A 26,208-nucleotide genomic window follows, 5' to 3' on the forward strand; every position below is an offset into this window, starting at 1 on the left:
TAGAAGATGACGGCTGGTGTGATGCACGAAATAACGCACGTGATTGATTAGGACCTGGCTGGGCTTCGCTGGGGAGCGACCCGGGCGCGCCGGAGACCCCGGGCGGAGACCCGATGACGGTAGCTTCGAGCTGTTTCTGCAAAGCTGGGGAGCGGGCTCCGTGCCCCCCTTTGCCCGTGCGTCTGGGTAGGGGGGAGGCCAGCGGCGGGCAGGAGGGAGGGGTGCGCTGCTCCCGGAGCCCGTGGCTGTGGCCTGGACCTTCCCGGGGGGCACGCGGCTGCGGCCGGCCCCCCTCCCCCTCCCCCCAGCTCGCCGGGCCCGCCCGGCTGCAGGACCACAAAAGTTGGTAGCTGCGGGGACGGGCGCCGGGCGCCCCGGCGCGGGTCTCGGGGGATGCAGCCCCCGCTCGGTGCCCGCAGGGAAGCGGGTTCCCGGGAGCCGAGCCCGCGGGGCGCACGGCCGGCCGGCACCCTGGGCTGTGCCGCGGGGGGGGGGGTCTGGGGAGCCGCGGCCGACCTGGGCCACCCCCACAGCCCCGGGCCGCCCGGCACAAACCCGCGTCCCGAAGCAGCCGCCGGCCGCGCTGCACAATTCCCCCGTGCCCCGCCACCCCCAGCGCCCGCGGCCCGCGGCCCCCGCCCCCACCCGCGCCCCAGCGCCGCGCGGCCGGGGGCCCCCTCCCAGCCCGCTGGGCCCTGTGACCGCCCCCGGCAGCCCGAGCGGGGGTGGGGGCAGCGGGGGGGCCTGGAGACCCCGGAGCCGGCCTGGGAACTCGCGTCCTGCCCCTCCCCCAGGCCGCCGCGGCGCCCCTGCGGCCGCGTGGCTCGACCTGCGGAAGCGCGGGCGGGGGCGGGGGCGGCGGGGGCGCGGCGCTGGGCGCACACCCCGCGGCGGGGGGTGCTCGGGGGCTCGGGGGCGCTGGGACCCCCGCCCGCTGCCCCGGACGCCCGCCGCCTCCCAGCGCCCCCCCTCCCCCCCGCCAGCCCCGGCTCCCCGGGGCCCCCGGAGGGCGCGCAGACTCGCAGGCTGAGGCGCGGGGCCCCCGGGCCGCCCCGGGGTCTGTCTGGCTGCGCGCATCCCTGGGCCCGGGCGCCCGTTCCGGCGCCTGCTGGCCGCACACACGGCGCCCTGTCGCCCGGGGCGCTGAGGGCCCCGCAGCCCTGCCCGGCGGGGACACCTGGGCGCGCGTCCCGCTCGCTCCGAGGGACGTCCTCTCCATCCTTCCCGCCCCGTCCCTGTCCCCGTCCCCGTCCCCGTTTCCGTCCCCGTCCCCGTTCCCGTCCCCGTTCCCGTCCCCGTCCCCGTCCCCGTCCCCGCGGCTTGCTGGATTTTTTTCCTTCCTTTTTATTATTATTATTTTTATTATTTTTATTAATATTTTGTTATTTTTTGACCGCGGGTTGTCTTTTCTGCGACTCCTCCTTCTGCGCTGCCGGCAGGTGCGGGTCTCTCCGTATTTATTTCCGGAGCCCGGGGCTGCTGTTTCGGGGCTGGCGGCGTGGGGGGCCCGGGGGTGGCGGGGAGTCGCAGCGCGGGGAGCGCGGGGAGCGCGCGGAGCGCAGGCCTGCACCCGGGGCGCGCATCCTCAATCTGCCTCTTGGACCCAACTTAAATTTGGGGTGAGGGCTGCCGACTAGGGTGTGTGTGTGTGTGTGTGTGTGTGTGGTTTATTCAACCTAGCAGGTGCTGTTCTTGCGAGAAGAATCCACAAGGTGGTAGTATGGATTCTTCTTTTCATTTGATTTTTTTTTCTTTTTTTTTTTTTTTTCCTATTTGGTCAGTTGAGGGGGAACGGTTTTATGTGCTCATATCCTATGCTTTTTGAAGGGATCCACCGCTGGCAGGGCTTCAAGCATCAAGGGCGCGTTGCATTAACTGTCTCCTAGTGAGAGGTGGGGCGAGCGAGGTCCCTGCCCAGAGTCAGCACTCAGCATGATGTGAGAGACGCAGAGAAGGAAAAAATAAAAAGAGAGAGAAAGAAAAAGTTTAGGGAGACCTAGTTACCCCGATGCAGAATTTCCAGGCTGTGTGGGCGTTCTGCGGGCGGCGTAGACGAGGGCGAGCTGAAGACCGCGCTTGGTAGGTACCCTTGCTCAGCCACAAAATAAAGGACCAGGAGAGAAAAAGACCTGACTTTCAGACCGAACAAAGCAGCATCACTTGCTCACCGAGCTCCATGCTTGGAAGGGACATGCTCACCGTTTTCCTAGAGGGTGTCAGACCCCAGAGAAATGAGCAGAAATCTGCACTTTTGCAGGGGCGCTGGGGCGAGAGGGAGGGCGAGGGGAAAAGTGTGTCGTGCCTTTAGTTCTCGGTGGGAAGAGGTTAAGAGCAATTGTGAAAATCGCCAGGAGATAGGTTTCCCTGTGTGGATGGAGAGCAAGCTGGATGGCATGATGGCACATGGTTGCATCCAACCCTTATTTCCAAAAAAAAAAAAAAAAAAGAAAGAAAGAAAAAGAAAGAAAAAAGAAAAAAAAATCTGATTTTTTTTTTTTTGCATTTCTCTCCATATCGAGAACATGAGAATTTCACGAGGGCTTTGCAACTATTTATATATATTTTTTCGGATTAGACTTGCAGTACTGTGTTATCCAAGAAAATGCAATATCTATATATTTATAATTATATATGTGGCTTGTATGTATGGCATATGGTTCTATTTATGGCAGTTTTAAAGAGCATCATCTCTGACATGTAATAAAATAGTCAGGGCCTGTGGTTCAAGTCGAAAATGACTTCATCACTTTTAAATCACTGAATTCAAACGAGAGCATTGTTTTCTTTGGGAAACCAGAATGGTTTGGAGCAGGGATTGAATGATAATTGTATTTTCATAATAATAGCTGTGCTTTGATGCCGACTTTAAGGTGTTTTGACATATTTTTCCGGGGGAAAGGAATCGTTGCTTTCTTTTGTACTATTTTTCCTTAAACAAATAATGCCGAACGTACATTTTGCCTTAAATCCAGCAGTCCTGCTAATTTCTCATGTAAATCTAAGAATAGAAAAGATACTTGAAATATGAGTGATTGCCACAGGAGGTGGTTAAGGCAGGTACAGAGCTGTTAGGAAATTTGCAAGTGAATGAACTTGAGGATTGTCGAAAGTTCTTTTTTTTTTTTTTGGCGTGGATTGTGTAGACTAATGATAAGTATATGAGGCTTCTCTTTATTTCTGAACTTGGCCTTTTCATTTGGTTTTCTTTGTAGTAATTTGTGGAAGGCTTCTGGTCTCTGCACAAAGATAGCGTGCTTACCGACTAAGCCTGTTACATTGCTTTCAGAATGTGCAAGGGTCTTTTTCAGAACTCTTTAGAATATAGTGGTCTTATGCCCAGACTGAAAAAGAAAAAGAAAAAAAAAAAAAAGAGAGAGAGAGGGAAAAAAAAAAAAAGGCTGGGGATGGTTCTCACAAAAGTAAACATTCAAGTGCATGGGATCCGGCTTCTGTTTTAAGATTCTCTTCTTTTTAATTGGCACTCCGCATTTCCAACATTGAGTACGTGCTTGAGTATTGTCAGTGATGCAACTTGTTGATGGAATTTATTTCATGCAAATGAAGTTTGAATATAACAGTATTTTTAAGTCCCTAAACTCTCACTCTGCAGATAGGCTTATCTGGTTAAAACGTACCTAAATTCCAAACATGGTGAGAGCTGATTTCAGCATGCTGATTGCAACTGCAAGGAACAGATTTTTTTTTTTTTAATTTTTATTTTTTGGTATATAAACCGGCCTGTGTTCTTTCTATCCTGTTTTCCACCTTCACGATATATGTGATATTCCCAAATGAGGAAAAACACGTTCGGGGGTTAGTTTAAGCCAGTTGCTCAATTTTATTTATTTATTTATTTATTTATTTATTTATTTATTTATTTATTTATTTGAATTTTTTTCCTGGAGACCGTATCCTTTGAGAAGAGACTTCGTGTTCTACTTAATCACATTAAGTAATAATCGCGATGTTAAGACAGACTGTGCCTTCTATGTAGTCACAAGTGATTTCTTAAACTTGAAACCGCTACCAGTTGCAAATCAAATATACAGCTTTTGCCCGCTCAGGGAGAGAAAGTGAGCATCTCGCCCGGGAAGGTCACGTGGCTCTCGGCAATTAGGTCATCTGTTGTGTGCGGCGGACATTCATGCCCCATTCACTCAATGAATATTTTCCAGTTTTATCATTTTTCTCTAAACAACCTACACTGGGCCTTTCAAAGCCTGCACTGTTCTCTGCCTACTGAATGGCAGGATGGGAAACCCTCATTTTTCTTGTGGAGGACAGAGGAGCACAAGTGAGCGGGAGGGAGGGGGAGAAAGAAAACAAGTGGTACCGCCTACGAGTTTGCCATTTTGCCATTTATGACCTTCCAGCCAACATGTATGTGAAGCTTTTTTCTATCTGCAGAGGTTCTACTAAACAAACAAACAAAGATAAATACATAAAAAGCTGATAAAATTCACAGGGGTGGAAGGTTGGTGGTGGAGCACAGCCAGTCCACTTGGGGTTCTGTTCAAACTGCAGACACTGAGCGCGGAGTTCACCTGTCCCAGGTGTGTGGTTACCTGAGCTCCACCTGCCTGTGCAGCTTGGCCAGCCAGTTGCCAGGTCGGTGCTCTTATCTCGCCAAACCCCTGTCCTTCCTCCCAGAAGTGGTACCTGAAGGAAAAAGAGACCGAACCCCACCAAACAAACGTAAACTGTGGAGTAAGATGACGTCGTATTGTCCCCATTCCGGAAGGGGAGAGCGCAATCTTTGCATAATGTGGGCGACATGAGGAAGCATAAACCCTAAAGCCTCACTGGAATGAATCTCCAGGAGTCAGATCTTGATTCAGGATAGTGTTAATGAAAAGGCATGTGCTTTCGCAGCTGTTTGGAAATGTGTGGAAATAATCCAGAGTTTTGTTTGGGTGGCTTTATTTGAAACGTGTGTTCTATAAATAGCGACTTGCTACAGTAACCGAGGGCTATTTTGGGATTACAGTCGGACCTTCTTGGTTGTGCGCGTTCATACTGCTGAGCATTCGGGTTTCAGGATCTTGACCTTATCGTTCCAGGCGCGTTTTTGCATTTTACCGTATCCTGGTAAAACCGTGGAACCCGAGATCCGCCCTCTTAGCCAACTTTTGAGGGCACAGCCCAGGATGGCCAACTCGGTGCAAGATGGTGCCAGCCACCCTCTAGACCTTGCTCATCTTGCTTAGCTGAAAGGTGGTTATGTCCAGGGATCCCTTCTGCCTCTTTCTCGCTTCACCCAGCCCCTGGCAACAACCCTTCCACTCTACTTACGAGTCTTCGGTCGTGACTTTAAAACGTGGAACTGTGCCTGGTCTCTTTCTACAGTGCAAACTAATGATTTGGTTGGTTTGAAGTTGCATTTCTTGGTCAGGTTTGGGATCCTTTAAAAGAAAGGAACCACGGTTGAGGAAACTGAGTGGCACGGATAGGCCGCAGCTCTGCGGGTTGGTGTTTATTTCTGCAAAGCGTGGCAAAGGCCTCCCATAGCCCTGATGGGATTTGCTCTCGGTGTCATGTTCCCTGTTTCCTGTATCAACATCACCAATGTGTGGCTCAGAACCAGGGCAGGGACACACATTCCATTACTTGGATGGTCCGCAGCAATGAACGGTGCTCTCAGAAACAGCAGGGCGGGTGCGGAGACCAGAACCCATTGAGATCACGTGCCTTTATTGTTTGCAAATGCTTCCTACTTAAGTAGAGCTGTGAATGCACTAGGTGGCAAAATGTAAAAAAACACCCCACATTTTTTAAACAAATGCATCATCATCTCAAGGGATGTGGTAAGAATTGAATTGTGTGTGTTTATATGCACAGAGATGCCCAGATGCACAAGCATAACCAAGAGATAGATATTTCTTGCATAAGATGTTTTTTTTCCTCAGCCAATGTAACACATTAGACCAACGCAAAAAATACCAGAAGGAAAGATGTGATTTTGCCCCATTGCCCATCCTTCTCTCCATCGTTTTCCCAAATGTAAGTCATATTAAAATATTCATCCTGTGGGTGACCTGCAAAGTGTTTGTTGAGTGCTCCTCCTTTGACGGTGGAGACATTGATTAGTAATGAGACCCAAATAAATGGAGAGTGGATATTTATGGGCAAGCATCCACCTTCTCCATGTTACCTTGAAGTTTTGTCTTCAAATTGAAGTCATTATTTTCTAACAAGGTATCGATCCCCCATGTTAATGATAAAATCATCTATATGATCAGTGCAATAGAATGTTACCCCTTCCCAGACGTTGATGCCACAACAGTTGAGAAATTCACAGTCGTCTCTTCATGCTGTTGAGTCCACAAGAGTTGAAAAACTTTATGGTCTTGGGTGTTGGGTCCTTCCCTTCCCGGGGAAGCTCCTCTGCAGTCGCACACATTCCGCATGGACTCTTCATTCATGTGGCGCCTGCCGGGAAGCACTGCAAAATCCCAGCCGACGGCCCCAGCAGGGGTGAACCAATGTAGGATGGTTTGCTCTCCTGGCTTGTCGCTTCACCCCCGATCACGGGTCTTTAGAAATGCGGTCACACATGACGAGACTGCAAACACGCCTAGGTCCCTGACACATCCATATGCTGGCGTGTGGACCTGAGTGGCCTCAGGTGACTCACAGCCGCAATGTAACTACGAGCTGTTTCTTGCATAAGATGGTTTTATTGGCAAATCGTATCTAGAAACCTTGTATCATTTAAGTAATCAAATTTCATCTAAATATGTATATGATTTCTAGTGTGTAGGAGTATATTTACATACAATCATGTAATTGTACTTATATGCTCGGCACGTATCATTGCGTTTATGTAATTGATGAAGAAAGCCTTCATCATCTAAACTTGGTATATTTCACAATTTATTGGAAAACTTTTATATATATTTTTTAGCTTTTATATATCTTACTGAATGAAATCATTAGATATATAGATATATACACAATTATGTGTTTTGCAATTTTATATAAATAGTCTACATAATGAGTTACTGTATCTTTTTTTTTTTAAGAATTTATTTATTTATTCCTGAGAGACACAGAGAGAGAGAGAGAGGCAGAGACCCAAGCAGAGGGAGAAGCAGGCTCCCTGCAGGGACCCCGATGTGGGACTCGATCTTGGGTCTCCAGGATCATGCCCTGCCTGGGTTGCAGGCGGTGGTGCTAAACCCCTGAGCCACCTGGGCTGCCCTGAGTTACTATATCAATAGTTAATGTAAATTTATACTACGTTTAGGGATCCCTGGGTGGCGCAGCGGTTTGGCGCCTGCCTTTGGCCCAGGGCGCGATCCTGGAGACCCGGGATCGAATCCCACGTCAGGCTCCCGGTGCATGGAGCCTGCTTCTCCCTCTGCCTGTGTCTCTGCCTCTCTCTCTCTCTCTCTGTGTGACTATCATAAAAATAAAAAAAATAAAATAAAAAAAAATTTATACTATATTTATAGATACAGGTAGATGGACAGTCCCGCATTTTCCTGAACAAAGTATCGTATCTGGTAAAGTACATTTTCAGGCTGGCCCCCAGTATCTACATTTAATGGTCCACAGAAACTACCGCTTCAAGATCTATTACTGCCAGTGTGGTGGCAAGCATATTGCAGTTCTCACGGAAATGTAATTAATTGATATTTAGTGTGCTTTTGTGAACCATTTGGGAGCCCTTCTGTCAGTGGGAACATGTGGCAAGCCATGTATCTTTCCTGCTTGGATGGATAGGCAAGTTCTGCTCCTATCAGGAAAGACTGTGAGCACCTGACACTCATTGTGTGTCAACTATACTCAAAAAAAAAAAAAAAAGAAAGAAAATGCATACCCTAGCCAAAATAAATAAATAAATAAATAAAATAAAACAAAAACAAACAAACAAACAAAAAAAACAAAAAACAAACCAAAAGAGCAGACTATCTGAGAGTATGTGGAGGTCAGCAGGAAAGAAGGCCACAGGTGACCGGTGATGGCCATGAGCATGGCGGTGGTGGTGACCATCCCACTCCCATTTGCACATCCCTCTGCCCATCATGGACAGGTTCCGTTGACTTGGTCTCAACATGGAAAAATCAATATAGTAGATCCAGGAATGGAGCTACTCAGCCCTGGCAGGAAAGAAACTGAGGGACTAAGGTATTTCTGTGTTTTTCTGGAAACTAGCTCCTTCCTGCGCCAGAGGTTTGCCCTCCCCTTCTTTCGTTTAATGCTATTTTATTGAGCATGTACGACGTGCCAGTTACAGGCTCGGGCGTCAGTTTAGTGTCGGTAGTAAAGAGATGAGCGTGGAATATGCCAGTTCCCCAAGACCTCTGGGTGTAAATGCTCATAAGAAAGTTGTTAGGGTCTTTGGTTCATGCATGTATCGCCCCGTCCCCTTTTGCACTGTGTGTTATGGGTGCTTCCCTTCTGTTCCTGCTCCTGTTGCTTCCTAGCTCCCTTCTGTTCTGCTGAGTGATGAGCTCTCACTGGTCCTTAAAGGGCTGAAGGAATAATAAATGTAACTAGGTATGACGCAGGGATCAACTCATCTGGAAAGAGTAGCAACTCGTAACAGCAAAGAGTTTCCACGACGGTTTGAAAGGATTCTTCACATGCCATATGTGTGTGGCTGGCTCTGTTTTTAAAAGCTGTCAAACCCTGTATTTGTAAAACACTGATTTTCATTCCAGCAAATCCTCTGAGTAAATACACACATATATATATAAAACAGATGACTTTGACTCCAGCAAGAACTGTGCGCTCCTGAGACTTTTTGTTGTTGAGGTGCTTGTGTGAACATGTGGCGGTGGCCCTGCTCCCCTTGATCCCAGCCGCTGCCTGGCGGTCCTTCTGGAAATCGATAGGCCATACTAAGCTCTGGCACCGTCCCCAAGGCATGAGCGACACTGCGAATCCTCACGCCCCCAAATCTCAGAGATTGCAAAATAGCAGACCATCGTCTCATACTCCACCACCCTTCGTATAATCTCTTTTTTCCCCACCATGTGCGATGTCTTAGCTTTGCGAACCAGCCTTGAGGATGGACCATGCCACTCTTGGACGGGCCATACAGCATGGCTTGCAGATGACATTGCCCCAATTTTCATTTTTTTTCTTTTTTTTTTGGTGGCGATTCGTTCCAAAAAAATCACGCAAAAGTGATAGCCCTTGATTGGAAGAGCCGTGAATCAGAGATCGGCCCTGAAGGAGGATCCCAGATTGACTAATTTCAGAGAACCTCACGTGTCATTCGTCTCTCACTAATTTCATCCTGGAGACACATTCAGGGCTTCAGAAGCCTCTTGCTAATGGGTTCAGAGATGTGAGAGATAACTGGAGATTCTGGGTCATGAGCAATGCCCAAATTACATAACGAGAATTGCAGAACTGTGTTGAGAATCCTTGTATTTTGTTGACAGAGCAGAAGCAGGAAGTGGGATGATCTAAGTTTACCAGAGAGGGTTTAAATTGCCAGAGTCATCTGGAGAAATGAACTTGGTGTATTTTTCCCCCCATCATGCTTATTTATTCAGTATCTGTTGAAGGCCAAGAAGTAGGGATATAAAGAAATGTCTGTTTTTTCTCTATTTTCCATAGGACAAGGCCATTTTGCACCACTTTTGTAGAAATACAAAAGTTGTGTGTGGTGGGTGGAAACAGTTGAATGTGAACTCGCAATTAAGAAGAAAAGTTTCATATCAGAATCTCTCTTCCAGTGTATGTCTGTGTTTAATCTCTTGGGTCCTACGTCCAGTGTTAGGGGAAAACCGTGGTTTAATTCAATGTTGAGCAGTCTTTTTCATATCGTTAAAGGCAAAATCACCGGGGCCTTAGAGGGTAAATATGAGGTGCCTACGATGGTTCTCAGATGGACATGGTAATACTGTGATATTTTAGCTGCTTTAACAAGACAAAGCCCTAGCGTTGAACCAATAGGGTGAGGATGTTCCATATGGGGTGAGGAGGTGACCTGGAGCCTCGGGGAAGAGAAGGCTGCCTGGCCTAGGGGACACCTGGGTGACACCTGTGTCCCAGCTGTAAGCCAGCAGGCTGGACGTCTGGCTGCCAAGCCATCAACATGCATATGCATATGTACATGGCGCTTGTGCCGAGCTCATGCTGTGCAAAAGCTTGCGGTAGTAAAGATCACAGTACACACCACTATTTGGAATTGATGGTCCCTGGAGAACCAGAATAGTGAAAAGTAGACATTTGGAAAAAACAAACAAACAAAAAAATAGCCGACTTTGTTAGCCCAGAGAGTTCACAGGACGCATCGGCTGGCGAGGCTGGTGTAGGGACTTCTCTGCGTGCAAAATGGGAAAGCAGACCCAGGAAAAAAGTCCCAGTTATAGGAAAGTTGGGTAATGGTTAAATGCACGTACTGAGTCCTCCCCCTCATGCGAAGGGCTCTTCCTGCCGTCCCCTGGGTGAGGAACCAGAGCAAGTCCTGACCTACGTCAGAAGGGCAGCAGCGTCCTGCTGGGCTGGGTCTCAGTGCCTGTGTCCTTCTCCTCACGTCCCCGGGTGAGCATCATGTCATCTGACCCCAGCACTCCGGGGAGGCTGAGCACAGGACGGTGCACACACATCCTGTATATGGAGAGTGCAAGACCCATGCACATAAACTCCTGCTACAGTGTATCATGATACTTGTTCTCTTGCACGTGAGTCATTGTTACTCTCCTCCTGGGACCGCTGTATACATTAAGCCTCATCGTGGGTATGCATGCGTATTCTGTGTAGGGTTCAGTACTATCCACCATTTCAGGCATCCACTGTGGGGGGGGTGTTTCCTGAATCTCCTACAGATAAGGGGGGAATCCCTGTATAAAGCAGGTGCTCTAGCACACCAGAGCAGAAAGTGGGAGAAACATGAATTTGCTTTAGCACAATACAAACCGACGTGGAAGGAGGAGGGGTCCGTGGGTGACTAGTAGCCCTTGCAAACATAGGGAGCAAAGTTATAAAGCAACAAATCTTGTGGGGGGCGGGGGCTAGGTGGCTCAGTCAGTGCATCATCAGGCTCTCGGTGTCAGCTCAGGTCATGATCTCAGGGTCGTGAGTCAGAGCCTTGCATCAGGCTCTGCGCTCAGCGTGCACTCTGCTTCAGATTCTGTCTTCCTCTCCGTCCTGCTCACTGTCTCTCAAATAAATAATCTTTTTTTTTTTTTTTTTTTTTAAAGGGGGATGCCTGGGTGGCTCAGTGGTTGAGCATCTACCTTCAGCCCAGGGCATGACCCTGGGGTCTTGGGATCGAGTCCCACATGGGGCTCCCTGCAGGGAGCCTGCTTCACCATCTGCCTGTGTCTCTGCCTCTCTCATGAATAAATGACCATCGAGGTTCATAGTGGAAATCAAATGATAAGACAGTTCACACGGTTCTTCACTAAAACGTGCAAAGGTGTTTTATGATGATTCAGTTTGCCATGGCGGTTTCACAGGGTCTGGCACAAGTTCATGTGATGGTTATATTTATTTATATTTATTATATATTTATAATATATTATTATATATTTGAAGATTTTTATATATTTATTCATGAGACACAGAGAGAGAGGCAGAGACACAGGCAGAGGGAGAAGCAGGCTCCATGCAGGGAGTCTGATGCAGGACTTGACCCTGGGACTCCAGGATCATGCCCTGGGCCAAAGGCAGACACACAACCGCTGAGCCACCCAGGCATCTGTATATCATTATATTGATTAAAAGTCTCCTCGAATGCATGATAGGAATCATGATAATTTACCAAATTTACATCAAATAACATACATAAGCAGGTGTATTAGTTTCACAGCAAAACGTCTCTGGTCACATCCAAATTTTTAAGAAATTCCTTCTTTTTTTAAAAAAAAATATTATTTACTTGACAGAAAGTATGTGCTTGTGGGGGTGGGTGCAGAGGGAAGAGGAGAAGCAGACTCCCCCCTGAGCAGGGAGCCCGATGTGGGGGCTCGATCTCCTGACCCTGAGATCATGACCTGAGCAGAAATCAGGAGTGAACGCTTAACCCACTGAGACCTCCAGACACCCCAGAAATTGTTTAGTTTTTATGAATGCCTACCATATGTACTGACATCTTATATATGCAGATATATGGAATTTTATGTTGGTTTTCTATATATAAAACATATATAACGTGCATACATATTTTATACATATAAAACCTACATGTATACTGATATTTCATAAATTTATATATATCCTCTATATAAAACATCCTAAAATATAAACAAGATATATAAATATATAAAATATCAGCATACAAATGTGAATACATAAGTATACATCAGTATATATAATTTATACATGTCTATATAACAAATCCCTAAATCATATAAATGCTCAAATATGTTTAAATATATACATAATTTAACCTTTTTTTTGGGAAACCTAGCTTTCTGACGACTGTTTTTTGTTTTTTTTTTAACTTTCTGTGGTGCTGAAGTGAGCACTTTCTGAAGGTTTTTTTTTTTTTTTAAGATTTTATTTCTTTATTTCAGAGAGAGGGAGGGAGCTTGACCGGTGGAAGGGTGGGGGCAGAGGGAGAAGCAGGGGAGCCTGATGCGGGGCTCGACCCTGGGACCCTGAGATCACAGGCTGACCCCAAAGCAGACCCTTTCCAGACTGAGCCATGTAGGTGCCCCCTTTTGTGAAGATGTTGAAAAGACCGAAGTCCTCGCGCTGTGGAAGGCCGTGGGAGGCTCAGGGAGCACTGCAAAGTATTGCTCCTATCGGGAGATGCCGATTGCTGTGATTCTGTTGCTGGATCTTTCCAAGCTCTCGGTTCACCTTTTCTCTGTCTTAAACGTGACTTGAGGCTGAGAGCCCTCGAAGGGGAAGCAGCTCAAGCGTAGACTCTGTCCCCTCCCCAAACACGCCTCTGGTTCAGAGAACCCGCAGCCCGGCCTGCAAGGCCTGCGAATTCGCAGCATCTGCAGGGCCTCCGGGCCTTCCCGGGGTGAGGTGCGCCTTTGCTGTCTGCTGGTGGCCATCCCTGGGGCTCCAGGTGTTGACACACCTGGCGGGGGCCACGCCATGGTCATTGCGCTTCCGGGGTTGTCTTCAACGTGCCAGGTGGCGGCGGCCTGTCCCCCGAGGAAGCGCCCAGTAAAGCGCGTGTGGCCCTAACGGTCACCGGGTCACCGGCAGCCGCGGTGGGTGTCACAGGTGCCTCCTTCCAGGGGTTGTCCCCGGAGCGGGTCACCGTGGGAGGCACCTGCGCTGCCTCCTTCCTCCACTCGTGCAGCAGCTGCACAGGACACACCGTCCTCTCTTCAGGTTGAGAACAGCCCCTCAAGCAGATGCTATGTAAGCTTTTGGTCTCTTTCCATTTGTGTGCATGTGTGTGTGTGTCTGGGGGGAGGTGGGACAGGATGCAATGATTCTAGAAAAGTATATGTTTTTCTCAACTTGGGGAATGCACAAACCCGCCTAAATAACTATTACATTGCCCAGACCACATGCAGCATACAGCGTGTTGATAATATTAGGAAATCTTTTAAGGTCAGACGTTGTTAGGACTTGCAAGAGACCGAACATCTGCATTCCAGCATCGCTGTGTAAAGAAGCTGAGGCACACGGAGCTGCCGTGATTTATCCCAGACCGCGCACAGCTGGTCAGTACTTTCACTTAATTTTTTGAGGATTTTATTTATTTACTGGAGAGCGAGCGCAAGTGAGCAGACAGGAAGGGCAGAGGGAGATGCAGACGCCCCACAGTGGAGGGAGCCCAATGCGGGACTCGATCGCAAGACCCCGAGATCATGACCTGAGCCGAAGGCAGATACTTAACCTGCTGAGCCCCCAAGCCGCCCCTGGTCAGTACTTTTTAAAACCCATTCACGAAACAATGGGCAGAATGCCTGAAATTTCAGCGTCCCATATATCTCCGTTTGCCAAATCGTCCTATGGGTTCATCGTATACGACGAGTTTCGAGACCTGCCTTTCTTTACGGTGCTGCAAAAATCCCACAAGGTAAATTATTTTGCTGGAAGGCACCAGGGGAGGAAGCCAAAGGGAGGAAAAAAAAAATCTCCAAAATTGGAAGCAGAACTTGTTACCTTGGAGCCACGATTGACCACGGCCTGAGTTTACAGGTCACCAAAGGGTCCGAGTGGTCAAAAGAGCTGGGTGCGTGGCATCTTCTGATCCCCCAATCTGGAGCTTACTTGGTGAAACCTGTTTGCTTTTAGTTAATTGGTACATGATTGACATAGAATGTTCTGTTGGTTTCAGGTGTCCCAGATTGATTGGAAATGCTATTTTTTGACGCTCCCCACGAGGGGTGTAGTCACACGTGCCACCTTGTTCCAATGTGATTGACTTGATTCCCTGTGCTTTACTTTTCATCCCCGTCACTTATTTTTAAAACTGTAAGGGCACCTGGGGGGCTCAGTGGTTGAGTGTGTACCTTCAGCTAAGGTCGTGACCCCGGGGTCCTGGGATCGAGTCCCGAATTGGGTTCCCCATAGGGAGCCTCTTTCTCCCTCTGTCTATGTCTCTGCCTCTCTCTCTGCGTTTCTTATGAATAAATAAATAAAATCTAAAAAAAAAAAAAAGCATTGCAGAATTCATCATGAGCATGATGCTCCATGGTGTGCATCGACAAAGCTCACTCGGACCCTCCTGTTTTTGGATGCTGGTCTGTTGTAATGTGCACCTGAGGAACCTGCAGTGTCGTAGCGTCCCGGCTTTCATGGCGATGCTTTCCGTGTCCCTAGAGAATTAATTATTGTTTGACACGCAGCTTGATGGCTTTGTCACCGGCCCTTTGTGCTTTGCACTATTACCTACGAACATGAACCCGGAGCTGTGGGTACAGCTCTCTCCGTTTCCTCATACTCACGATTTTCCCCACGATCCTTTAACGCAAAGCCACTTGAAACGGGTCGTTTCTTATTTTGGTGACAGGCATTTTAAACTTTTAACTTTGTTGTTGCTGCTTTTATACGTTGGGGCTTTCATTCCTCGGGATTAAAACCAGGAGCTGATTATGCCACTGGATGGAAAATTTAATCGGTAGGAAGGCGGCTGACCCACCTCCCTGGCTTGTAACATTGATCCTTTGATTCTTACATGTTGACTGATTGTACAAAATAAAACACGTTTTTCTTTATGATAGGCTTGCAATACTATTTTCATTTTTATCATTTTATTTTATTTATTTGAGAGAGCACACAAGCAGGGAGGGAGAGGGAGAAGCAGCCTCCCAGGGAGCCCGATGTGGGGCTGATCCCAGGACCCTGGGATGTTGACCGTGATCACCCGGCCGAGGTTGTAGTGCTTTGCCAGGTTCCTGCACTGTGAAGTCTCCTGAGCCCTCACCTTGCAATCCTCTGAGCTCTGGAGGCAAGTCACTTAAAGTGCATCCACGACGAGGAGGACAGAGAATGCAAGTGCATGTCTTGGATGGTGCGGGGAGGATGGAAAATTCAACTGCATGTCTTGGACCATCCACCATAGGGAGGACAGAGAATTCAGTTGCTTGTCTTGGATGGTGCAGTACCGACCTCAGTGACTTAGAATTCTTCTCTGGGGAAGATTTGCCCCATCCTCCCATTAATTTATGTATTCCTTCATTCATTTACATCAATATGGACATGTGGATATGTAGTGCATACTTCCAATAGTACGGGGTAGTATCACCCAATACTTTATTCCTATTACTTCTTTTGCTACCTGTTATTATTTTGCCATCGTGGTTGGACCCCAAGAAGTCTTTGCATTTTGATGACTCCCAAACTCAAAGACTCTATGTCAAGGAGTATGTTGAGATAAAATCCCATCCAGGGTTTAGGACATAGAAGGAGGGTGATGGGTGTTCTCGGAAGCTATGGGGAAGGGAGGCACCTGATGTGCCCTTGACGTTTTCCTCAGAGTGTAGATTGCATTGGTCAGCTCTGTCCAAACAGCTGGCCCCGGGGTGTTCAGCTTGCAGAAGCCCTCAGTGGACCAGCCACATGCACACTGTCTTTGACCGAGCTTCCTCGCATCCACTTGCAACCTTCCTGTTCCCGAAGTGAATCTGGAGAGTAGTGTGGGTGCCACTCCTTCCCCCACCCGTCCTACCATCCTAGTAGAAACATTTTCCTGGAAACATGTATGAAGTGGCAGGAACACATTGTGGACCAGACACTTCCAGTGGTGCCCTACGGAGGTTACATTTGGTCCTGTTGTCTGCATGGCCACGTGCTTCTGTTCACCATGATCGGAACTTTAAAAAGTGACCTCATTCTCTTAGCCCGTGGTGTGCACGTTAATATATAAAACTTTAAAAGGCACAGGGGTGACTGTCACCTAAGTACATCTTAAGAAGCAGTCTTGTTGCAATTCTAGTAACCGGGTCCATTTTATGAATAAGACATAAGCACACTGCACCCTTTCCAAGGAGCCTTTTCTTCTTTTTAAGATATTTTATTTATTTATTTGAGAGAGGGCATGAATGTGGCGCAAGTGTAGAGGGAGAGGGAGAAGCAGACTCCCCGCTGAGCAGGGAGCCTGATTCAGGTGCTCGATCCCAGGTCCCCGGAATCATGACCTGAGCTGAAGGCAGATGCTCAACCTACTGACCCACCCCGGTGCCCGTCAAGGAGCTTTCCTTATAGGGACAGAATGAGAAGTATTATAGGAAACACAGACGTTTGGAAAAAAAATGGAAGAGTTATTGTTCCAAAGCCAGTGGTTAAACACCAAACCATTTGTACCATTTCTGCAGGTAATTTTCTGGATGTTTTACACATAGATGACAGTTATCCATCTGTATCATTACCATTACTCTCTATATATGTGTATGAATATATGTCCATCCGCATCTGCATTCATAGTTCATCTACATTTGATATCTGGATGCATTATGATTTATATCAGCTTGATATCATGTTTGTAACTGTCGACATCATATTGTTCCCAATTGTACTACTTAAACTGTATCAATATTTCTCTACGCATCCACATCTTTCTTTACAGTGTATCTATGCATATTTCATTTTGAACTTTACACTTCCTGCAATATGGTAGCAAAAAACCACTTGAGGATCGTTACAAATCTTATTGAGCATCATTTCTCATGACTTACTCTCACAGAAGGTTATCACTTAACCCAATCATCATCATCATTATTATTTTTTTTACCTTTAGGATATTTATTCAGTTTTGATCCTATACCTCATTTTCAAAGCCTTCCATGTAAATTCTTCATCATAGGGGCAAGATGTGTTTTGTTGTGTATTTCTGATGTATTTCTGTCTACTGTTGTGATTTGTAAACTTTGATTTGATGTCTGTGTCCTTAAAAAAATATGAAAAAAATCCTTTTGTATGCGCTTGAAATCTGACTGGATATCTTACTATTGAAAATTTAAAATTCTCGCAGAAAAGCTAAGAAAATGAAATTATGAATCCCATGTACCAATCAGTCAGCTTGAGACATGAGGAGTGCATAGTCTCATCTTTCCTATTTAACTTCACCTATGTCCCTTGTTCTCATATGGCTCCATGGAATTCATCTAAACCTATATCCATAAATTACTCTGAAATATAAAAACCTTTATTTGTTTTTACAGATCTATTTTATCTTTACTACACTTAAAACTATTATCAGTTTCCCAATATCATCAACGTCCGAGGCATAAAGGTAGAAAATGACTTTTTTTTATTATTTTGCTAACTCACAGGAAGCCTTTGCATAGCACTTTGCATGACAGTAGGTTGATTTGTGTTCTGAACATTTGATGCAGCTGTACCGTCCTCTCCATTCTTTACTCTTCATAGCAGAGTCTCGTTGAAGAAACTGCTATTTCTACGTATCCAACAGGAAAGTAGGTTATAGCATCAGCAAAATGTAGCACTCAAATTATTTTTAAAGGAACATGAGTGTTCTCCATTGTCTTTGGTCTCAGGATACCGACTCCTTAGTGGGGTAAGCCCGCGTGGCCTGAGGCAGCGCTCCCCCTAGGAGGAAAGTTGCATGGATACGGCCAGGAGTGTGTGTGTGTATGTGGGGGGGCCCCTGTGGGTTCCCTGCATCTCTCCCGTTCTGGTTCCCAATGAATGCACCATGCTGGCAAGAGAAAATGAGAAATAGGGTTCGAAGGGAGCTTTGCTCCTTCATTCAACACACAACACACAACTGCAATTGTTCCCCTTTGCTGACTCACAGTCTACCAATGATATCACTTTGATTGGAGCCCGTGCGGTGTGCTATATTGGCAAAGATAGACTATGGAATAGCAACCTCACGTATGACAATCGTAGCTGGCTGTTCTTATGCTACTGTAAGGATGCGCCATTTTGCTTATTTTTCTCATTTTATTGAGATGTAATTGCCATTGGTCACCAAATATATTTAACGTAGACGGCATGGTGGTCTGATGTGCGCCCATTCTGAAATGATTATCACAGTATCACTCTTAACATCCATCCTTTTGGATAGATACAGTTAAAGTAAAAAGAAAAGGAAGAGAAAGGAAAAAGAAAGTAAGAAATAAAAGAAAATAAAAAAGGGAAAAGGGAAGGAAAAAAAATCCTCCTTCTGATTAGAACTCTTCTCTCTGTTTTCTTAGCTTTTCTATGTATCACACAGCTTAACTCTGATATTAATATGGTCATCATGTTGTCCCTTACCTCCCAGGACTTACTTAGCATATGGGTGGGACTTCCTGCTCTTGGACCACTTTCTTCCATTTCCTCCCCTCCCCACTGTCCTGCCTCTTTTAACCACAAATCTGATCTCTTTTTTCTATGACTTTGGGTTATTTTCGTTTGTTTTTAGACTCCACATAAAAGTGAGATTGTACATTCTTTGTCTTTCTGTGTCTGGCTTATTCAACTTAGCATAACGCCTTCCAGCTCCATCCATGTTCTTGGAAATGCTAGGATTTCCTTCTTTTTTCCTTTTAAAGATTTTATTTATTTATTCATGACAGACACAGACAGAGGCAGAGACACAGGTAGAGGGAGAAGCAGGGTCCCTGTGGGGAGCCCTATGCAGGACTGGAATCCCAGGACTCCAGGATCACGCCCTGAGCCAAAGGCAGACGCTCATCCAGTGAGCTACCCAGGTGCCCCCCCACCCTTTTTAATGGTGCAATAATATATTGCATCGTATAAAGCTATCACATCTCTATCCATTCACCCATCAATAGACATTTAGGTTGTTTCCATGTCTTGCCAGTCGTCAATAAGGCTGCAAAGGGGTAAACAGAGGACTCCCACAGGTGATTTCTTCTCACCATTGGTTTATTTTATCCTCCCCCTCCCACATCTTTATGGAGACCTCATTGGCATATCAAACTCTAAGTGTAAGGTTTACTCGTGGATTGAATATACTTCCATGTTGCAATATGATTACCACCATAGCTTTCGATGACACCCCGTCACCTAGCCTAGTTACCATTCCTTTTTGGTGGACAGATAGTTACGATTTAGTCTACAATGATACATATTACAGATTTAACTTAAAATAAAATAAAAGGCATGGTTTTGCTAGAGGTAGGTAGGTGTGCCCCTACTCAGTGCGTGTATGCGAATGCATGTGTGTGTGTGTGCTTAATAAATCCAAATGTCTATACCACATAGATTAGAGATACTAAATTATAATAAGTAGAAGATCATGGCAATTGATTATAAGGAGGATGCATTAAAGACTTCTGCAAAGTGACAGGTGCTGGATAATATTTAAAACATGATTTGATGCTCAGCTAGGTGACAGGAATAAGTCTCCCTTACAAAGATTTACTGCCCTTGGCACTGCTGTTTCTGGGGCTGGATAATTCTCTGATGCAGGTGACTGGCCTGTGCATTGTAGGATGCTTCACTGTATCCCTGACCTCAAGCCCCTGGGTGCCAGGAGCACATCTCTCCCCAGCTGCAACCATCAGAAGCATCTTCAGACATTGCTAGATGTCCCCTGGGAGCTAAAATCCCTCCCTTTTATAAAATGAGCTGTGCCTCTGCTAGATGTTACACGGAGGATTTCATTCTCTTTGGGATCCCGGTGGCCCCGTACGTGTGCCTGGCATGACCGGAAAACCAGGGGCAAACAGGACAATGGAGCCCCAGTACCCACATGATCCTCGAAGCCTTTCTTGTAAGAAGAATCGACTTTATGAATTGTATCCGCTGCGATGAGAATTAGGTTGGTGTTTGGGCACAGTCATTATAAAGCACTTTATCGGAAAGGAAGATGGAACTGATGTGGGTAAGCGAGAGCTTTAGAGAAAATAAAAAGAAAAAAAAAAAAAACCCTGATAAGCATCTCTCAGAACAAAGTGCAGAGTGCGATGCAGCGAGCTTATCTAAGATTGGGCAAAGCCGGGTTGCGAATGGACTCGCAGTGGATGGGCGGTGTGTGAGCATCAGAATGATTCCCCGTCCTATAGAGGCACACGGACCAGTGAGTGCAGCCTGTTATTTAGAACTTATTAACATCGGTGCAAAACACCAACAACGTGTTTTGCAGAGAACGAGGTGCGAGCATCATTGGAAAGGGGCGGGGGTGATATTTTCTGAGCTGTGGTGCCGGTTGATTGAACTTAGATTCTCCAACAAACAAAGAAGTTTAAATAGTCGATGAGTGAACACAAGATTTCCCCATTTCATATGGGGAAATGTCTTTGGAAGAGACATTATGAGCCTCAGAGCTTCAGAATCAGCATCGCCACGCCCGAAGAATGAAGATGTGACGTTGTCATCAGTGGCTTCATAGTGGCTTGTATTGGGTTATCATTTTTAACGTCGATAAGAAGTAGCCACCTTTCACATTCTTGCGCTAAAAGGGTTATGTAAAACCAGTCCCTCGTGTTCCGAAAGCAATAAAACCGCATTGTGTTGACGTGCTTCCTTTGAAGTGCACTCCATACCTGGTTCCTGAAAGCCTGAATGATCCACTGCCACTGAATCAAGAGTTTAATTCTGCAACATTGGACTGCGCGGGTGCGCGCCGTGCTTTTTCCGTACGGATTCCGCTATTTATATTTACTACGACGAATGTCATCCCATTGCCTTCCTTCAGTGCCTCGTTCGTAAAATGCCCTGCCTACCGTTTCCCTTGCTTGCCTACGTTTTGCAAACTTTGGTTGCATTTCTGAGCGGCTGTCGCCGTGCCTGAAATAGTCAAACTAACTAATGGAACGATTTAAAGTTAGTTTTAGTTACACAGGGGAAGAGGCAAACATGTGAGGCTCCAGAAAAAAAATGTAAGAGAAAAGGGAAAACCTGCTTATTATGCGACTGTTCCAGATACGGTTTGATGTGTGCATGCGAATGGCTCCCACCTACAATTGGCTTGCAGTTGTCCTCACGCTGATAGCGGATGCACTTGTGAATGTGAATTCGGCAGATAGCATACGTTCTGGCCTCATTCGTCAACGCAGTGTGAACGCACAGAAGCAGCAAGGTAGGTTTTGTAGGGAGGGGTGGACCGATACCTGGTTGAAAGTAAACACATCTGGCCACTCACCCATTGTTCTGTTTCCACAATTCCAAATTCCAGTGTCCGGTGTGTGTGTGTGTGAGAGAGAGACAGCGTGCAATTTTCTCATTCTATTTGTTTCCAGGCTTCCTGCCAGGAATTCAAGTAAAAACGCTCTGAATCCAACCATGTCATTTTACAAATAAACCAAGGGTCATGGGTCGAATTGTGTCCCCCGAAATGTTAGAATGAAGTCCTCACACCCAGCATCTATCTGCGCAAGGGACCTTACTTGGAAAAAGGTTCTTTGCAGAGAGAGAGGTAGGAGGGCCCTGATGCGATGACTGTTGTCCATCTACGAGGGGAGCACTCGGCGGGAAGACAAAGCAGAAGTCAGACAGATGCACAAGGAGAAGACAGATGTGGCGCCATGCCTCTGAAGGCCAAGCAACATCAAGGATGGCCAGCGGCCACCTGAATGCACCTTTGGAGCCTTCGGAGCCGCGCGGTCCTGCCAACACCTTGATTTTGGAAGGTTGGCCTCCAGAACGTTGATGAGACAATAAATTAAACCATTGACCTTGTGGTACTTTGTCCCTGCAGCTCTAGGAATCCCGCCAAGAGGCTGGGCTGTCTACAGGAGCGACCAAAGGGAAGCAGCCAGCCTGGGTAGCGCCTGGTAAAGGGCGGACCCCTGGCCCAGCTCCATGCTCGTCCCTTAGCCCTGCCTGGCTTCTCTGACACATTCCAGCAGTGGGGAACCCTTGTCTTCCAGAGTCCCCTGTGTTTCATCAGACTTTTTAGGGATGCCACTGCGTCGTATCGCAGGAACCACACATTCTGGGGCAAAGGGGTGGCGGCCCCTCCTTTTTTTTAAATGACAGCCTTTGCAGGGAAGTGGTGGGGCTTCGTAGTCCTCAACTGTAAAATGAGTGGGTTGGACCGATCCCCAGGTCCTTTCCAACTAATTCTGCATGATTCCAGAGCCATGATCATTGTAATTAAGACTCTTGACTTGAATACTGCTCATTTTTAAGCCATGATTAGTGATACGCACGCTCCATGTATTTTCTGAATAAACTTCATTGTGACCTGGTTAAATGGTGCATACGAACTGACAAGAGGGGGTTTGCTACTGGAAATTGTGAGATTTGGAACAAATCCAGAGGTCCTGGACCACATGTAGATGATCGCAAGTCAGGCTAGATCGTAAAGGCACAGGGCAGCATTTACGGCAGAAAAATCTAAATTGCACTAAAAATAAACATGGGACATGGGAATGATTTGTCACGTTATGTCTGCCTCTCTCCCACTACAGTGTCTCAGTCTTAGGAAATAATCAACCCCAGGATGGGTTTTCCCCAGCGTCTTTTCAACTTCTAATCATGGATCATAAACAGTTGAGCAAAAGAGCAGCCTGTTGTGTTTTCCCGGCTTATATGGACTCTAGTTATTCATGCCTTCTCTTTTTTTTCCCTGAGGAAAGGGAAAATATAATTTGATATTTGAGGTATTTCTCAACCTTTATAGAGTGGAATAGGCATTTCTTTTGTCTCCCAATCAGTGTGAATGTCAGAACCTTTTGAAATTTTGCCGAATGTTTCATGCACTGAGCAACTAGTGCCTATTGGACTTTCTGTGGGGAAGGAAGGCCTATCAGCTCCCTCATGGTGCATGTAGTGTTGTCTGGTGGTGGGGGATAGAGGCACGTCTCGAATGATGGCATTAAGTTCAGGTGACATCATTACATTAATAAGTGTGGCATAGTCTATATTTATGGGGCTGGGAGGACATGGGGATCCCTTGGAGGGGACGCTGACTTGGGGTTGGGTCCATGGGAGGTCTTCCAAGGGAAATAAGACCTTCCAGTTGAGAGGGAGTTGAAACAACTTGAGGATATGGTGGGAGAGAGACAGATTTTGGAGCTTGAAGGGTGCAGGGGTTCAGAGCTGGTGCTGAAAGACCCGTGGGATCTGAATGAGGGACCGAGATGACTTCTGGACTCTTGGGTTGCCTCAGTGCCGGGTCCATGCAATCTTGGCTCAGGGTAGATACCCACCCATTTTATTTCAGTCCTCAGAATAAGAGTGTTGGTAAAACTGTCAGTGGAAAAAGGCACTGAATCCTAAGTCTTTGTTGCTTTTGAAGCCCATCACCTTGGGCACTGTTTCTCAAACCTGAGCATCAGAATCCCCTGCACAATGGCTGGGCTCCACCCATTAGGGTTTCTGAGTCAGTAGATCCAAGATGGCACCCACATCAACTTGCTGCTACTCATCTAGGGGGTCAAACTCTGAGAACCATTGCATTTGGGTCTTTTCAGGTTATGTTTTCACAAACGACCGGTTTAATTTTTGACTCTGGCATACTATTTTGGTCTCTCCTGTTTGGAAGGTGGCTTTAATACCTCTGGGTCTGGAGGTTTGCTTTTGACATCGAGTCTTGCTCTACTGATTTACACGTTGTCTTTTTTCCAGGTTCCCGATCAGTGCATATTTATTGGGCATCTACCATGTGCTATGGACTGTGCGGGATGTAAAGATTAATAATAACCACCATAAAAACTCATTGATATGCTGCATGTTATTTATTCTCCCCATGCTTCCAAATGCTTGGCTCATAATTCAAAACACTTGAAGGCAGCCGATTGTTTCCCACTTCAGGGATCCAAGGGCACATTCTGTCTCAGACAAAGGTCTTGTAATTCCAGGCTGCATGCAGCTCTCTTGCCTTCAGACACTGAGAAACCATGCACAGAACTTCATTCATTCATTTATTCACTTGATAACCATGTATGCACACCTTATTTTGAGAGGGTCATCAGACTAGATAATATAAGTCATAGAAATATAGTTAAGCATCAACCTCCAACCCCAGGGAGATCACCATTGCAGTAAAGAAGACAACATGATCAATGAAATGCTTTTATTTTTTATCATTATTATTTTTTTAATGAAATGATTTTTACTACAACACATGCACACAGTACATTCCATAAGGAGGATGAAGATAAAGACATTGGGAATATAGAGTCTTAGTTTCTTTTTTAAATATTTTATTTATTTATTTGAGAGAGAGAGAGCAAAAAGGAGCACAAGTAGGGGTCGGGAGAGGGAGAAGCAGACTCCCCACTGAGCAGGGAGCCTGATGTGGGGCTCGATACCAGGACCCTGAGGTCATGTCTTAAGCCGAAGGCAGATGCTTAACCTACTGAGTCACCCAGGTGCCCCCAGAATCTTATTTTCCACTAGGATCTTATTTGGCACCAGTATCATATACGTGGTTTGTTATCTGTCTATCACTGCATGAAACATTCCCCTAAAACCCAGCTTAAAACTGCAAATATTTATTATTTCATAGATTTTCTAGAAGTCAGGAGTTCAAGAGCTGCATAGCTCGGTGGTTCTGGCTCAGGGTCTGCGATGATGCTGGAGACTGGGGTGGAAGGCTTCTGAAGGCTTTGGAGAATCTCACTTAGGTGTCCCTCCCTTAGCAGGAGGTTCTAGTTCGTTGCCACATGGGCCACTCCTTAGGGCCAGTCATACAACATTGGTGCTTGGCTTCCCTGAGTTGGGTAGGAGAGACACAGGATGAGAGGGAGGGAGCCTAAGATGCAAACCTTCATCTTTCCTACCTTGATCTCAGAGGTGGTGCATCATCAGTTCTACATGCTGGTGGTCACCCATTTGGCACCATATGGAAAGGGGACGGTGTTGGTGCAGGGAGGCAGGGACCAACAAGTGCCATCTTGGAAGCCAGATTATCAAAGAAACATGTACAAAGGAGGTTGTTTATGAACCGTGTCTCAGGATGAATGGATGAATGGGGTTTTGTGCGAAGAGCAAAGGAGGGAGGGAGTCAATACGGACGTGCGGCGAGTGTTGATACGGGCACTTCTCAAACGATGACATACATGCATGTGACATCGTGTGCTAATTCACACAAATGCACATGAATGGGTTGAGTGTCATTTCAAGGGCAGGTGGTTGTGTTGGATGACTAAATTGAAACCAGAGCATTAGATGGTGGAAACCAATGGTAAGGCCGATAGATGTTAATCCGCTGGCTATGGGGGAGACCCGCTGCTGCTTTTGCTCAAGTGAACCATTTTTGAATGTCAATTTTAGGGCAAATTTGAGGGAGGCAGGTAGTGGTGGAATTAGAGGTGGAGGCCACGAGGCTAATAGTGTGAATTGAGATCCAGCAGTAGTAGACAACCGAGGAAATGAAAGCATGACACTCCTGCCAAGCCCTGGAAGGTGGTATTGATGGGAGCGGGCTACGTCTTGCATAGAGAACCAGGTATTGGGGGAGCCATCTGAGCCTGGGGTCATATGTCAACTTGTTTTCATTAAAAGAAGAAAGAGGGTTCAAAAGTTGAGTGAACCGGTCAACATAGCCAGATGCTACAGAGATCTGTGAGAATGACACCGAGCACGTTCATTCTGGTGGTGATAAGGTCACAGACGGACTTGAAAGGATGTCCTTTTCTCTCCTTCATATTTTCTGTCTTTTAGTGTTTTTCTTTCTGAAACCGGCCTCCCATGTTCATTATCAAGACCTTCCCCACCACTGTTCTCCTCCGCCCACAAACCTACTTATGTCCTGATGCATCGTACCCTGAGACAAGGAACTCGTGGTAACAAGCAGTTCTTTACTTCTTCTCACATCTCTCTGCCTTCCACTCCGACAGCACACCTGGACTCTGGGGCTTGCCCCGGGCACCACTGCAGGTGGCTGACCCTTCAGCAGAGCCAACGTTCTTGTAGCTTCTCCATAGACTCTGATGTGTTATTGCCCCTCCTTCCGGGGGCTTTATC

The 26,208-nt window shown here is 46.7% G+C and overlaps 1 protein-coding gene across 7 annotated transcripts in view; it reads left to right on the forward strand.

The window, feature by feature from the left end:
- The window catches only part of NLGN4X (neuroligin 4 X-linked), a 361,845-nt gene that overhangs the window by 58,027 nt on the left and 277,610 nt on the right, over positions 1-26,208 (forward strand). Inside the window, exon 3 of one of the 7 annotated variants that reach the window (XM_077889033.1) lies at positions 4-176. The exons of 5 other annotated variants lie outside the window; for them this stretch is intronic. The gene's annotated coding sequence lies outside the window, so the exon portion shown is untranslated. Of the gene's footprint in view, positions 1-3; positions 177-1,843; positions 2,080-26,208 lie in introns of those variants that run through there. One more of the 7 variants, XM_077889034.1, reaches the window with a different exon arrangement.

The sequence above is a fragment of the Canis aureus genome, chromosome X (assembly GCF_053574225.1).
Source record: "Canis aureus isolate CA01 chromosome X, VMU_Caureus_v.1.0, whole genome shotgun sequence".
In the NCBI taxonomy this organism is placed as follows: domain Eukaryota; kingdom Metazoa; phylum Chordata; class Mammalia; order Carnivora; family Canidae; genus Canis; species Canis aureus.